Below are 15,881 nucleotides of genomic sequence, written 5' to 3' on the forward strand. Positions count from 1 at the left end.
AAATTATGTATGCATGTATATATATATATATATATATATATATATATATATACATACATAATGGAATTCTGTTCATCCATCAGAAAGGATAACATTACACCATTCTTAAGGAAAATGAAAGACTTAGAAATAATGATGTTAATTGAAATTAACTGGACCCAGAGAAACTTAGGTTGCATGATTTTCCTCATTTGTGGTAAATGGAAGTTGTCTATAAATGTAAAAGTAAACACACTGCATGATATGCAAGGAGGTACAAATGAATCATCTGACCTGTCAGAGACCATGGAGAGTGAAATTACTATAATTCTCTTAAAAGACTAAGTCAAAGACCAACAATTAAATACCAGTAAATTTGTATTGCAAGAGAGTACAGTGGGGGACAATGTGAGAGGGGTAGGAAATTGAAAGGGAAAAGGATAAAATACAGGCAATAACCCATTGTATTCTTCCTGTAATTGAAATATACAAGGCAAGTGGTAGCATAAAATGGGGGTGAAGATGTTGAAGTGGTAACACAATTCCAGGTTCATTGTACACATAAACTACTTTGTTAAATGTCAAGTAATTCCATAACATAATATTGAGATACATAAGTATTGGGGTTAATTGGGAGCGGTGGTTGAGAATGTTGAAAGGCGTGACAATGATCAAGATGCACTGTATCCATACATTGTTTCAGTGAATGGCAACTCCTTTGTTCAACTACTTAAAGATAATAAAAATATGCAAAAATTAATTATGATAGTTGAATAGAGAGTTGAACCTCAACTCAATTCCCATTTTAAAATATTTTTAACATGGAGACTTGGAAAATAAAATTCAAATAATAAAATATTATTAATCTTTTATCAGAATTTGTGAAATTTAAATCAAAACAACTTTGCTTTTGTCAGCCATTGGGCTGTTAGAATATTTCATACTAAGTGGCTTAAAAATAATTAAGAGTACATTATCCATACCCTATTAGCTTAAACATTTTTTATAAAAATGGTTATTCAAAGAAATTCTTTGTCTTATGGGAGTTCATTTTCTGGTTCATTATAAGCTATTTGCTGGGCGTTCACAAGGCAGAGTAATTATATTGGGCTTCTTTTATCAGGATCATTAGGGTCATCATGGAGAGGTTCATTGTAATGTAACCAGACAGGGGAATAGAATTTCAACATGTGTATCTGGAAGGAGTTACATCATCCAATAAACTTTGCAACTTTTTCTTTAACTCAGTGTGGTGTATCATTTGGATATGATTTCATAGAAGATAGTCACCTAAGGACAAGCTTATATCATGTGAATTATGTGAATGATTCTTCCTCAAAAGGGAATAATTATACTGATGGCAAAGTGAAATATGATTGCTTAGTGGCTCGATTCACATCATAGGTAACCATGTAAACGTGGTACAGCATTTCTAAGGCCCTTCTGATGTATTTGAACAATTTCTGATGAGTTAATTGTTTTCAGAAATATTCGTTTGAACCAACAAAAACACATCTCCTTTGATTTTAATTATAGTCCATTATTAGGACTCCCACAGACACCAAAATCAGAGGATGCTAATTTCTCTGATAAAATACATAATAATTTGTTACAATTAATGTAACATGAAGACTGTAACATTAATAGCACAATAATTACTAGTATTCACATTATATAATATATTGACATCTTTGGTTACCTCAATTTTTAGAATATTTATAACTAAATGTAAAATTATTGCAAATTACTATTTGATGATGTATAGAAAATGTGAAAAAGATTTGTGTACATATTTACTACAGATGCAAACACATTCATCTGGTTATTTCTGATCCTTCACATGTTGGTTGCATTCATGCATGGGGAACATGCAGAGAATTCACAATGGCAAACTTGCATTTCCTAAAGTGTTAATTGCATGAAGTTTATGTTGGGGTAAATAGCAGATTTTATGAATTAAATAGTTTTTGTCCCTTCCTTCCTCCCTCCCTTTCTTTGTTCTTAGGTTCCTTCATTCCTTCCTTTTTTCCTTCCTTCCTTATTTTCTTCTTTCCTTCCTCCCTCCTTCCCTCCATCCATACCTCTCTCTCTCATACTCTCCTTTCTTTCTCTTTCTTTCTTTCTTTCTTTCTTTCTTTCTTTCTTTCTTTCTTTCTTTCTTTCTTTCTTTCTTTCTTTCTTTCTTTCTTTCTTTCTTCCTTCCTTCCTTCTTTCCTTCCTTCCTTCCTTCTTTCCTTCCTTCCTTCCTTCCTTCCTTCCTTCCTTCCTTCCTTCCTTCCTTCCTTCCTTCTTTTCTTTCCTTTCCTTCTTCTTTCTTTCATTCTTTTTCTTCCATCCTTCCTTTATTTCTTTTACTCAGAATATTTCTTTTGGCTATAGAAAAAATATCAACTGTTGTACTCCAAGGTGTGATGAGTAATTATAAATATACTAGATTAATATTAATTTTAATAACGTATACTATATCTTAAGACAAATTGTACTAAAACAACTTCGCAAAAGTTGCAGGATATGTAACAAATATTGCTTTTCATGATATTTTTATTACGTCAAATGAAAATAAGTATTTAAACATAATATTGTGTGTGTGTGTGTTGTTCTTATGACTTGAACTCAAGACCTATATGGGCTGGGAAGGTGGCTCACTTGTACGGTGCTTGCCTTGTATGCATGAGGCCCTGGGTTAGATTCCTCAGCAGCACATAAGCAGAAAAAATAGCCGGAAGTGTGCTGTGCCTCAAGTGGTAGGGTGCTAGCCTTGAGCTGAAGAGCTGAGGGACAGCTCCCTGGACCAGAGTTCAGGCCCCACAACCAAAAAAAAAGACCTCTACCTTAGTTTCCCCCTACCACAAGGATATTGCTCTAACAATTGAGCCACAACCCCACTTCTGGCTTTGTGTGTGTGTGTGTGTGTGTGTGTGTGTGTGTGTGTGTGTGTGTGTGTGTGTGTGTGTGTGTTTGTGTGTGTGTGTGTTGTGATGTGTATTAGATTAATTGAGATGTGTCTCACAAACTTTCTTGACAAGGCTGGCCTTTTTTGATTTTTTATTGTGAACATACTGTACAGAAGGGTTACAATTACATGGGCAAGATAATGAGTACATTTCTTATCAAGAATTGTAGCCTCCTCCTTTGTTTAACCATCACATCACTTGCCAGCCTCCCCCCGCCCTCCCCAACCAATCCTCCCCACCCCAACCAAAGTTGTAAAGTTCATTTTCGACATGACAACTTGTACTTCTCATTGTTGCAACGGGTCCATATGTATCCTTATTTAAATGACTTGTCTTTCCCCTTCCCCTCCACAAATTATACCGACATCAAATACAGTGAAAGCAGGGGTGATACTGTGGGGGAGGGACATACCAAGCAACAAAGAAATAATCTTATAAATGCGTTAGAAACAAATGCATGAAAGAAAAAAAACATTTAAATTAAATACATATCTAATGGTTCATTTTCCTAACATCACCTTATCTGACATTTTCTGCTTGACTCATACATATACTAGATATTGCAAATAAGGGAAACCATGGGACCTATGTTTCTTTGGGCTTGGCTTACTTTACTTAACACAATTTTTCCAAGTCTTTCCACTTTCTAACAAATGGGGCAATGTCATTCTTTCTGATGGAGGCATAGAATTCCATTTTGTATATATACCATATTTTCTTGATCCATTCATCTACTGAGGGGCATCTGGTTAGTTCCATATCTGAGCTATGGTAAATAATGCTGCAATAAACATACTTGTGCTGGTAGCTTAAGGTGGCTCAGTGTTAGAACGCTTGCCTTACATACATGAGGCCCTGGGTTCTATTCGTTAGCACCACATAAGAAAAAAAATAGCCAGAAGTGGTGCTGTGGCTCAAGTGGTAGAGGGCTAGTCTTGAGCTGAAGAGCTGAGGGACTGTGCCCATGCCCAGAGCTCAGGCCCTACGAAAAGAACCCTCCCCCCCCCAAAAAAAAGAATGGATGAGTACATTTCTTATCAAGCATTTTTGCCTCCTCCATTGTTTCCCCTTTTCAACCCTTCCCATCTAACTACCCCCACAACCTAACCCCCCCCCCACAAAGTTGTAAAGTTTGTTTTTGTACATCGAATTGTTGCAATGGGTCCACCTGTATTCTTATTTAAACCATTTGTTGTTTCCCTTCCCCTCCACAAATTATACCAACACCAAATATAATGAAATTAGGGGTTACACCGTGGGGAAGGGACATGTCTGAGACAAGCAGAAAAGGTCAGATATATTGATGTAAGGTTAAATGAACCTCAACATAAGTATTCAAATGTTTTTTTTTCTTTCTTTTTTATTGTTTCTAACATATTTATAAGATGATTTCTTTGTTGCCAAGGCTGGATTTGAACACCACCATCCTGAGTAGTGAGGATTACAAGCTTGAGATACCCATATTCAGCACAGATATAACATATTTAACAATAAAATAAATTTCTCTTTTTCTTTTTTATTTTTTATTGTGAACATACTGTACAGAGGGGTTACAATTACATGGGCAAGATAATGAGTACATTTCTTATCAAGCATTGTAGCCTCCTCCTTTGTTTCCCCTTGCAATCCCTTCCCATCCTCCCCCTGCTCCCCCACCCAATCCTCCCCGCTACGCCCCCCCCCGCACTAAAGTTGTAAAGTTCGTTTTTCAACATAACGACTTGTACATCTCATTGTTGCAATGGGTCCACCTGTATCCCTATTTAAACGATTTATTTTTCCCCTTCCCCTCCACAAATTATACCGACATCAAATACAGTGAAAGCAGGGATTATACTGTGGAGGAGGGACATACCAAGCAACAAAGTAATTATCTTATAAATGTGTTAGAAACCATCGCATGAAAGGAAAAAAAAAACATTTAAATACATATCTTAGAGTTCATTTCCCTAACATAACCTTATCTGACCTTTTCTGCTTGACTCAGATGTATATTAGATATTGCAAAGAAGGGAAAGCATGGGACCTATGTTTCTTTGGGCCTGGCTTATTTAAAAATTAAATCCCCCAGTAACAAATCTTCAAAGAAACAACTGCCCAATAAATAAGTGGGCTAAAGTCTTAAAGAGAACCTTCTCTGAAAAGGAAAGAAGGATGGCCAATAGACAAATGAAGAAATGCTCAACCTCTCTAGCCATAAAAGAAATGCAATGGAGGGGGTAACAATGCTCAACAGGAAGTGTACTCATTACCTTACTCATGTAACTGTGTATAGCATCTTTACAATAAAAAAATTTAAAAAAAAAACGACATTGAGATACCACCTTACTCCAGTTAGAATGGCTAAAATCAAGAACTATAATAACAGATGCTGGAGGGGATGTGGACAGAAGGGAACCTTACTGAATTATTGGTGTGAGTGTGAACTTGTTCAACCACTTTAGAAAGTGGTATGGAAGTTCCTCAAAAAACTCCACATAGAGCTCCCCTATGACCCAGCAATTCGACTTTTGGGCATTTACCCAAATTTACAAACAAGACCCACTAAAGCTACCAGCACGACTATGTTTATTGCAGCACTATTTATTACAGCTAAGATCTGGAACCAACCCAGATGCCCCTCAGTAGATGAATAGATCAAGAAAATGTGGTGTATATACACAATGGAATTCTATGCCTCTATCAGAAAGAATGACATTGCCCCATTTGTTAGGAAATGGAAAGGCTTGGAAAAATTTATAAAATAAATTTCTTATTCTTTGAAATCTAGACGCTCAATTTAACAAATTAACATTTAGTTATTTATTTAATTATCAAACCTGAACCTGCACTGTGAAAAATAGTTTTCATTTTTATGTAAAGATATACATTCGAAAATTTAAATGACAGAATCTTTGCATAAATTGAAAATCACTAAATTCCAAAGCAACAAAGGGATCGTTAATCAAATATCTTATGTAAGGTAAGAGCAATAGGCCCTGTCATTGTGAAAGAAGCAAGATTTTTGTTAAATTAAATATTATCTACTTCGGTCACATGATTTTATCTTCTTTTAAACCTAAACTTTTTTGACATAAAATATAGATCATACAGTTTTTGAGAATATAAAAATCTTAGTTACTGCACATGTATTTTCTGAGGTTTGATTACCAAGGCATTTCAGAGAAACACTGAATTTCATATATTTTATGTAAACAGTGATTTTTAGAAATTGAATCAATCTCCATATGTGATGAAGCAAGGTGTTCAATGACTTAAGCAATTATTAATACAGACTTGAACGTAACTTAATTTTGAATGGTATGAAATTCATATTGTACTTACTCTATAGAATAATTAAGAAATAAATGATCGTTATAGTATTTACTTTTCCTTCAATTAGAAAGAAAGAACTTCAGTATAGATTCCAAAAACTTGAATGGAATGTCATAAAATTATGAAAAATTCAAGTCATTATGAGTTAGATGAAATAGTCATTATTGACTGTCACAAAATGAAATCTCTTGAAGCTTCCTTATCTGTTAAATAAAATGTATTTGCGCTCAAAATATCTCTCTAGTAATGGTATAATTAAACCACCTTCATGCCAAATCGCTTCTCTGTATAATTCAAATAAATATTTAGAAGCAGAAGTTATGGAAATGTATAGAAATATTTACCCACCTGAAATCATAAAGGATTGAGATTGATTAGCTTTCACTGTTGCCCTTCCAAAGGTAAACTGTTTGAAAGTTGAACCCTTTCAAGTGGGCATAGTTGTAGAGATTTGGTCACTGAGAACTTGTGACCAAAGTGGATTTTAAGATCAAAGTCCTTTTCTCCTCTTCCTTCTTTTTTTCTCTGTCTCCTTCTCCTTCTCATTTTCCTTCTCCCTCTCCAAATTCTCCTCCTCCTCTTTCTCCCTCTCCCACTCCTATTCTTCTTCTTCTTTACTTCCTTTCTTCCATACTCCATCACATGTTCCTTACATGGGTTACTGTGCCACCAGCAATCCAAAACAGAAACATAAACTGAAATGTATAAAATAAGAAGCCAAGCTTAATATTTCCCCTTTTTAAGATAATTTCATAAAATATTCGGTCATAATAATAGGAGACTGTCACAGCATGCTCTCATTTATTATAAGGGATAAGATTTACTGGAAAAACAATCTGACCAACATTGCCCTAATGAAATGATTGATTAAATTAATATTATACTGGGACAAATGTAGTTTAAAATATCAGATATACTTCAATAAAAGGAGAAAAAATCGCCTCTAGTGTTTCCTATGAATAGACAGCAGAATTCAATCTGTTATTCAAGGAAATTGACCTGCAATTGGCAGCATTGTCCATTTCATAAATGATGTAAGAAGACTATAGAACAAATTTCAACGCAAACTGCCTGATATAAAATTTATTTTGTCCCCTGTATACTATGTATGTCTGGTTCCCAAAATGACTTGTATTTCATATTTTTAATTAACTTTAAGTAGTTGGATGGGAGTTGCTGTTTGACCAAGCAGTTTATGAATAGTGTTTAGTGAGTTTTTTTTTTTCTCTCCTGAGGTTTGAACTCTGGGTCTGGGAACTGTCCCTGAGCTCCTTTGGATGAATGCTAGAAGTCTATCACTTGAGGCACAGCAGCACTTTCAGATTTTTCTGAGATTTAATTGGAGATAAGAATCTCACAGACTTTTATGCCTGGGCTGGCTTCAAAACTCAATCCTCAGCCTCTTGATTAGCTAGGGTTACAGGTGTGAGCCACTAGTGCCCGGCTTAATACAATGCACTTTTTTTTTTCTTGGCTAGTACTGGGGCTTGAACTCTGGGCCTTGGCAATGCCCTTGAGCTTCTTTTCCTAATGCTAATAGTCTACGACTTGTGTCATAGTGCCAATTCCAGCTCATTTTGTTTATGTAGTACTGAGGAATCAAACCCAGGGCTCCACACATGCAAGGCAAGTAGTCTTCCACTAAGCCACATTCCATGGCCAATACAATGCATCTTGATGATCATTATCCCTCATCCTTCTCAACCCTATCTCATCCCTCAATTTACATAATTTTGTAGAATATTCAGACTCGCAATTTCATCTATAGTCACTCAGAGTATATATCACAGATTATATTTTATGGATAGTCTTATTCATCAACATAATTGTTACGTATTATAGAATTCTGTGATTTTAAATTCTAAATTATCACTCAAATCCACCTACTACTATTCTAAAATTTTTCCTAAGGTTAATGCAAATGCAATCTGTAATTCTTCGATAAAATACACTGATTCTTAGAATATTAAAGAGTTGGAATAAGAACATCACCTTCACTTCTAGAACATTTTATCATCACTACCCTCTCAAAATACTCCAATATTTATTAATAGTCACTTCTGTCATCATTTCAACCAACCCGCCCCTTGAGCAGCTATTATTTCATATTCTACCTCTACAGATGTGCCAATTTAAAAAAGCTCATATAATTAGAAAATGTTGACTATTTTATCCATTTCTCCCATGTAATATTACTGTTTCCAAATTTTTCTCATGATAGAGCCTATTGCTTTGTATACATGTGTATAAGGGTATAACATCCTAAATGAGCATTTCAATATTTTATTAAATGTTATTTTAAAAGGTTTTGCTATGTATATTTTTGTACATGTGTCTCATTGGACATGTGTTGAAATCTATTTTGCATATAAAATTATGATTCAAAATTATGGATCATAGAAGCCACTCTATGTGTAATATCTAAAGATTGCCAGTATGTTTAACAAACTGACCCTATCATTTTAAGTGTCAAGCACCATTGTGCATGGATTCCAATTTCTACATAATTGTTGTGCAGGGCTATCTTATTGTTTCTATTTCCACTAATTTCTATATGTATGCAATGTCTAGGTATGTTATGATATTTCCATATGTTCCTTGGTTGTTGTTAGATTCCTACAGTGACATGTATTTAGATATTTTTGATAACTTATTCAGGATCGTTAAAATTTTTCATTGGCATTAATATGCTCTTAATATATTTCTGATTCAAATCTCTTTAAATAAATATATAGGTATACACACTATGTGTATTCATATACAAATACCTATATATACATATATAAGAATATACAGATGTTTACATACATGCATATAGACATGTATGTATATTATTATTTTTATTTGTCTGTAAGTTATAAAAAATTATTCTAGTGGAAAACGCATTTACTTCCCGTTCTGCTTTCCAGAAATTCAGAATCTGGGTTGTTGTTTTTTCCTTTATCTTCTAATTAGGAATCTTTATATCTTCATGATGGTTCTTACCTAATCATGTATCTTTTGAACTACACCTGGGACTTTTAAGTACCCATTTGAGTATACTTCCCTCATCTGATAATTATTCAAATTTGTGTTCCTTGGGTAATAAAGGCGATTATTTATTTTTCTTCTTCCTTATCTCAATCACAAGGTCTGGATAATGATTTTTGATATTGTATACAGTGCTCTAGAGTGATTAAACATATCTACAGAAAAAGATAACCTCACAATACATGGATAATGTTTATATATAAAAATTGTAATAATTTCATACAGGAAATGTCTATTTCTTTAGTTCTTGTTTAGGATTTGTTAAATTCTGATGTGCTATACTCAATTATCATAAAGGTATACAAGGATGGTAAGAAGCAAACATCTTAATATCATATTCTAATATTAGCTTATTTCTGCCTGTGTTATATGTATGAGGCCGTATTTGAGTTTTGCCTTAATTTCACATGCTATATTGTCCCAGTATATAAGTTGAAAGAAGACTCCCTCTGGAAATATGCTATTTTTATAGCTAAGGAAAAACAAGTCAGCTGTTAGACATAGACAATGAGATAGAAATCTTCCCCTAGAAATAATCTTTCACCACTTCTGATTCACTTTTGTAAGCTGAAGTAAGTCACATGACCCATCTTGACATTGCAGAGTAGAGGTAAATCTCACCTACAGAAAGCTGGTGCAGGACATAGAGTAATATGCCAAGATATGCAACACGAGATAAAGAGGGGAAAAAGAGAACTACAATATAATCTATCATACTTGCCATCACAGTCTCTGCAGGAAGGAAGCTATTATGTACTTTTGTTTCTAAAAATACTTCAAATCATGTCTTTTATGCTAGGATGTAGGTATTAGAGGACATTTTGATACTGAGACAGCATAAAATCTCAAACAAAGCTGGAATAATCATTTCAATATTAACTTTTGTTCTCCAAGAAAAGAAACCATTTTGTAGACAATACTTTATACTTTCTTACCAAGTATCTTTTTTTCCAGAAATGGATTTTGTTAATATATCTGACTATCCACCAGAATAAATGTCTTCATTTATCTTTATCTTGTCCAGACAGCAAGTCAATTGAATGTAATTGGGAGTTCATCAATAGCACTTTTTAAAACTGTAAAAAATATGGACAAGGATCCAATATGCATATTTTTCCACCATCACCTATCACATCCTCCTATTTCCTCCCTAGGAAACACACCCAGTCAATAAAAAGTCTTAGATATTTGGCTCTTGACCTTGAAAGTGGAAGAGGCATATTATGGATGTCAGAGATCACAGTTAATAGTGTTTTCCATAATATTGTCACATGCAACAGCCTTATGAGTCCTGCAGGTCTTAACACTACCTCCTTAGGAATGTGATAGGAATGTCAGCCTTACTGTATTTAGTATTGTTTTCCACTTCCTTTTCTACCACCTCCCCTAAATTATAATACATATTAACAGAATGAAAAAGTGCCATCTTAAGAAAGTTCCATTGCAAAAGATGTTATGTCGAAAAACGAACTTTACAACTTTGGTGACGGCATGGTAGGATCGGTGGGCAAGGATGGTAAGGGGAAACAAAGGAGGCGGCAACAATGCTTGAAAAGAAATGTTCTCATTACCTTGCTCATGAAATTGTAACCCATCTGTACTATATTTTTACACACACACACACACACAAACTTATGAATATAAAAAAGAAAGTCATTTAGGGCTCTGGGAATTTGGTTTCATGGAACAGTTATTGCTTAGCATGGTGAAACCCTGGGTTCAATTCCTCCATACCACATAAAAAGAAAAGGTAACATTGGAAGTGGGGCTTTGCCTCAAGTGGTAGAGTGCTTGCATTGATGGAAAATAAAAAAAGAAGCTCAGGAACAGTTCCCTGGCCCTGAGTTCAAGCCCCAGGATGGGCAAAAGAGTCATTTAGTGATTAAATGCGAAATAAAGAACCCATATTTGGAATATATAATTGTTCCTTCCAAATGATATCTAACAATAGTCCTTAATTCATGTACTTTACCTATATTAGAATACTGTGTTGAACAAAAAAATGTTTTCATAATAGGTCATGGTAATTAATGCCAGTAGTGTGCTTAAATATCAGGTGAAGATTAATCCTGGAAATTCAAAGATTCCAGGCTTTTGAGTTGTAACTGCTAATCACAATAAGAAGGGTAGTATATATGTGAGATTTGGAAATCTTTTTGGTAAATCAGGGCACCAAAAAGGCAGAGGTTAATTAATAGTTTTGACAGAGGAGAAGGAGTAACTCCAGATTGAAGGAATAAATGATAGTAATAACTAAGTTACACCACAAACTGTCCTAGGGAAGCATTTATGGTTATTGAAGAACTAGTTATCATCTAGGCTTATTCCTCAGTGCCTTTAGCATTCTAATCACTTAGACTAGTTCTTAATCTTTGTGTGATAAGTTGTATATTCTTCTATGCTGTTCTTTCACAGCTTATCTCCTTTTCTTTCTTAAAATCTATGTCTTTCTCTATTTCTCTATGAACAATTTCTGATATTAAGTCCACAAAAGCAGACAGCAGAGGATGCTAAGGTAAGAGTCCCATACCTCATGAGTCATTAATGTAACAACATGGAAAAGGAGGACATATTTATTGCTATCTCAATTTTTCTAAAAAGCTGCAATGTCACATCATTTGATTCAAATTTCTTCTTTATCTACATAGTGTCATTTAGTGCACATAAATGCAAATATAAACCAGGTGCTGGTGGCTCATTCCTATAATACCAGCTACTCAGGAGGTTGAGACCAGAGGATTGTGGTTCAAAGCAAGCCTGGTCAGGAAAATCCATGAGACATTTATCTTCAGTTAGACACCAGAAACCCAGAAGTGGTGTTGTAGCTAGTGGTAGAGCACTAAATTTGAGCTGAAGAGCTGAGGGACAGTGCCCAGGATCAGAGTTGAAGCCCTACGACCAACAGAAAATGTGTAAATATGACTTTGTTTCCCCCAAAGGAACAACAAAGTCAATAATAATCGTCACAAGCACAGAAAATGATTCCAAAATGATTCAATGTACCTACTTTTGCTCAGTTAACTTATGGCTTCTTGTCTGGACATATTCCCTTCTCTATGATTGTCTAATGCACATACTTAGATAGCAATTTAAAACTGAGAGTATAGAAGCAAAGTGTACAGTGATGATATTGTCCTATCAGAAATTCAAGTTAGTAATGAAAATTTCTTCTTAAGATCATACACAAAAAATACCATGATATAGTGTAATAGAACTCACTATTGAACATATGAGCTTTAAGAGCTTTCTAATTGATCCATTATTTATTGGTACCAACATTAGAAAAAATGTATAATTCAGTAATAAAATAGAAGTCCTTTGCATGACTACTTAAATTCCTTGTTTTTTAAAGACACTGTTTTCATCTTAAAAAACTAGGGCTGTCTATTGCCTTCATGTGATTTTGATTATTGAAAGTGCTTAATGAGAAATCAAAATGCATTATAGTCCTTTGTTATCAATTCTCACTTTTTCTGCTTGGAGAATATAATGATCAAAATAATAGTTCAGAATCAGCAAGCAATAGGTCAGAATCATGCTTCCAGTGCAAGTGGATCACCAGTAAGTAATCCTAAATACCATTTTCCACAAAGTTTTGTGAAAGAAACAATCGGCCTGCATTCTCTAGCTGCTTTCCTAGACTGGGCCTATTCCTTCATTGTACAGGAAAAGTGTGATTCAACTGATTTAAGTCAGATATGTTACTAGAAGTCTCAAGGATTTAGATTTTTGTCTGTATATTGGTAAATCCATGTCTCTTTATGTAGGCTACAAAAATGTATTTACTAATTTCAAGTAAATACATGAATTCTCTTTCCATCTTAAAAAAAATTAAATTCTGCTTGCTCTATAAATTGATCAGAGGCATGGATTTGTGGCTAGGTAGGTCCTTGCACATCTCTCTGTTCCTCTCTCTCTTACATGGTTCTCATAGATAATATGATTGCTCCATAATTATCCTAATATATTTTGCTTTCATATTTTTGGTTCATCATTTCACTTTCTGCTCTGCCATTTCCCAAATCATTTATGTAGAAGGCATTATTTCATATTTTCTCATTCCTAGAATAAGCTGCACATGAAGACACCACTGGTCCTCATTTTAAGTCTGTACCATTGAATACGGAGGAACATCTTTCCTGTGCTCTCCATCAGCTCCCTACTCTCGTTAGAATAATTTAGAATAGTAAAAAATGGAAAAAGATAAAATAAATCATGGTGAAAAAAGATGCAGAAAATTCACCGGATATTTCTGAGCAGTTCAACCAACATGAACTATTAGGGAAATACATGGACACCTCATTTTCACTGGCACTCAAAGTCTCTGGTTAGGCAATTCTGATAAAGATGAGAAACAAGATGAAAAAATGAGAAATGGTATCAATTGCAATAAAAAATAGAGAAGGATCCAAGCAAATTTCTTTTTTGTGCTGCCGAAAATAATCGGCTTACTACAGTGTGGAAACTACTTTCCAAAAGGGCCACTCATGTGAATACAAGGGATGACGATGAATATACACCTCTTCATCAGGAAGTCTACAGTGGACACTTAGACATTGTCCTTGAGTTGGTGGCTCAAGCGGCACACACAATAACTGTAGATGGATGGACACATCTGCACAGTGCATATAAGTGGAATAATAACAGAGTGGCTTCTTTCTTACTTCATCATGATGCAGATTCCAATGCCCAAACTAAAGGCCTCTTGACCCACTTGAATCTTGCTGCTGGAAATTAAGATAGCAAAAATTCATTTGATCTCCTTCTGTTGAAACATTACATAAAACCATGTCTGAAGAACAATTTGGAAGAAACTGCATTTGATATTGCTAAAAAGATAAGTATGTATCACTACCTCTTTGAAGTTGTGGAAGACTGTACAAATTGTTCTACTAAGTCCTAATGATTCAATTACTTTTCTTAAATTTCAAAAATGCCATTCCATCTTTTGTGTCCATACAAAATATTTTCACAATCCAAATAGCAATAACTTATTGTAAAAATTCATGGATTCTGTGGAATTCTTTCAAGTGAATTGCCTGCCTTTGATGTCAAAATGTATTCAAGAGTTTTTGTGTATATCTATAATGATTTCTTCAGAGTTTGTGACTTTTTAATCAGAAATAATTTTAACTTATCTATTGAAATTTATACAGAAACTAAAGATATTTCTCGTGCTTGTCTGAAAAAGTATATTTTAAAATATTCTATAGTCTATGTTTGTATAGTGTCCATAATGTATTTTATTCTCTCCTAGATATAATACTTTGAATTCTATGCTACTTTATAATATACAGCTTCATTAATGTGTCTTTTCAGATTTCATTCCATATAGAAATAGTTTAAGATTCCTTTGTTTCCTAGGTCCTTATAGTATTATATTACTTTGGGATAGAACGAAAATGTTGTCTAATTTCAAAAGTTTTATAAAGGTTATGCTATGTAAAGGCCTTTCTTTTTTTTGGTGGTGGTGGGGGGGTGTCCGGTCGTGGGCCTGAACTCTGGGCTTGGGCGCTGTCCCTTAGCTCTTAAGCTCAAGGCTAGTGCTCTACCACTTGAGCCACAATGCCAATTCCGGCTTTTTTCTTTTTGCTTATGTGGTGCTGAGGAATCGAACTCAGGGCCACAGGCATGCAAGGCAAGCGCTCTACCAATGAGCCACCTTCCCAGCCCCATATAAAGGCCTTTCTAAGGTCAAGATTTAATACACTGATGTCAAACTAACTTTTAATTATATGAATTACATGTATTTTTACACTTGTAATTTTGTAATCAATTTTAAATGTTTTTTTCATTTCTTGCATCTGAAGAATGAAAAATTTGGAATACTTCACAAATTTTAATATCATCTTTGTGCAAGTGCCATGTTAATCTCTGTATTGTTGTAATTTGGGTATACATACTGCTGAAGCATGTATTATCCTCTAAATTAAATAGTTAATGATGCAATCTTTATACAGGCTTATATCCTTGGGTGCCTATTTGGTACAAGGAAACGTTAATGTTTCTAACAGTGCTATTGATCTTATATTCCTGAAATTCTGTGAATAGTGGAAAAATTATATTGTTCAGTCTATTGCTCACATTTGCAATTTTTTTGTCAATTACTATTTTAAATATTTTCCATTTTGGATTTGATTGCACTTTCAAGTGTTTATAGCTAGGTCCAAAGGTGATGGCTGTTGCAAGTAGTAATTTATCCAAATGAGTTAGTTCTGTGGAGCTATTTGATTCAAAGTAAGCCTTGCTTAAGAGCTACTTCTAAACTTCTGCAGTTGAAATTTTCCCAGAAGAGGTCTTACTTTTCCCAAATGAGATCCTAGGATCCCAGGACCCAGTTATCTGCATCATCAGATAACATGGGCAATACTTTTCACCTAGGCCCATGCAACATGCCAATAGAAACTAATTGAATATGCATATCAATTTCTCGTTTCCTATATTTCAGGTCCCCAATTCCTTGAGATGCAGGAATTATCAGTAAGCAATTGTGAAATGCAAGGCAACTTAAAATGAAGGAGGAGATCACAAAATCTGAGAGACAGTGCTGAAATTCAAACTTTCAGTTTACAGATGCCCAATCCATATGAGTGAAAAAGTTCA

At 34.4% G+C, this 15,881-nt stretch overlaps 1 pseudogene; it reads right to left on the reverse strand.

Annotated features, from left to right (window-relative positions):
- Window positions 1-15,092: 15,092 nt before the first annotated feature.
- Window positions 15,093-15,192, reverse strand: LOC138818456 (U6 spliceosomal RNA; annotated as a pseudogene).
- Window positions 15,193-15,881: the final 689 nt, after the last annotated feature.

Source organism: Dipodomys merriami, unplaced genomic scaffold (genome assembly GCF_024711535.1).
Source record: "Dipodomys merriami isolate MVZ:Mamm:240054 unplaced genomic scaffold, mDipMer1.0.p SCAF_76, whole genome shotgun sequence".
Taxonomy (NCBI): Eukaryota; Metazoa; Chordata; class Mammalia; order Rodentia; family Heteromyidae; genus Dipodomys; species Dipodomys merriami.